This window comes from Cynara cardunculus (assembly GCF_001531365.2).
Source record: "Cynara cardunculus var. scolymus isolate 2C chromosome LG 13, CcrdV1, whole genome shotgun sequence".
NCBI lineage: Eukaryota > Viridiplantae > Streptophyta > Magnoliopsida > Asterales > Asteraceae > Cynara > Cynara cardunculus.
Genome location: NC_037540.1, coordinates 40,104,601 through 40,106,169, shown reverse-complemented (window position 1 = coordinate 40,106,169; position 1,569 = coordinate 40,104,601).

Sequence of the window (1,569 nt, the reverse complement as noted above, 5' to 3'; positions counted from 1 at the left end):
AAGCATGACATATGATGATGTTTATTCTTTAAAATCGTCATCATAGCATGACATGTGGCGACATTTATTGTTTAAATCCGTCATCATAGCATGACATACAGTGACATTTATTATTCAAAACTGTCACCAGAGTATGACATACAATGACATTTATTTTCCACACCGTCACCGTAATATGGCATATGGTAATAAATCATCACCGTAGAACGCAATATTGTGACGTTATTGAAAGCTGTCACCATAAAATAACATATGATATGGTGAAACTAAATTATCAAAACCATTGTTTTAAGCTAACTTTTGGTTATGATTGTTTCTATCATTTAACAGTAAAATGAATATAAATTTAAAAACTCATAACATGAATCAAATGATTAATTAACGTTACACATAAGAACATTAAAGTAATAATATACATTATATGAATAATGCCCGAGAAAACCAATAACAAAAGTACTAGATACCTCAAACAAATGATTTCTTATCTAAGCTATTCTTCTCGTTCGCTTCGATCTCTTAGTGGAAGATGCAGTAAAGCGTTTGGAGATGGAGTTATATTGGTGCTTTCCCTAGGGTATGCTTTATATGTATATGTGTGTGTATATAATATATATATATATATATATATATATTGATTTATTAAAACATCAAATGTAGGATTGTGATGTGATTGTGTCTTCCAACTTGCATGAGATAACAACATTTCTTGTCAACAATAACATCACCGAGGATCTCAACTATGACTTAAATACTACACTAAGAGTCTAGGATACTTGATAGGATTAGACAAAGAGGAGAACTTGTATGGCCAAAATGATGAACAAAGAGAGAGGTGAAGAATGACCCCAAAACCGTGGTCCCAGTACTTCAAATGTAATGCAGCTATGCTTCCTAACTGACAGAAATTCAGGCTAAAATCTCTGGGGTTGTCTTATAACATATGTGACCCAATGATGTGTCATGTATATGGATATATTTAATTTGAGTGATAAGTAAGCCCCACTACGAAAGCAAGATAACATGGTTTTGTCTTGACGATTTTGGTCAAATTAAAGGTTTGATTGGTGGAGGGATATATGGCTAACTAGTCATTTGTAGATACCATTCAAAGATTGATGGATATAAGCCTCATGCATGGGACCATGGTGTTGGGTAGAGCAATATGATATTGCTTTACAGGTTGGAAGACAAAACCATGTGATATTGCTTTTTCTCTACACCACATATCACCAGCTCTGATGTACCTCTCCGTATATGAGTTGGTTATATAAACCATTTTATATGCATAACCACAACCACAACAACAACATACTTCACCAAGGATTAGTTTGAGCTTTTTCTTCCTTCATCAGCCTTTAGAGCAAAGCCAACAAAGACTGTCCACTCCTTAGAAAAATGGCCATTCTTATGCCTCAGATCATTCAAGCAAAAAATATTCTCCGACGATCATCGTCAAATGGAAGCAGCAATACATACATGGCCGTCCCTAAAGGTTATTTTGCTATTTATGTTGGGGAACAAGAGAAGAAGAGATTTGTGGTTCCAGTATCATTGTTAAGCCAACCTGAA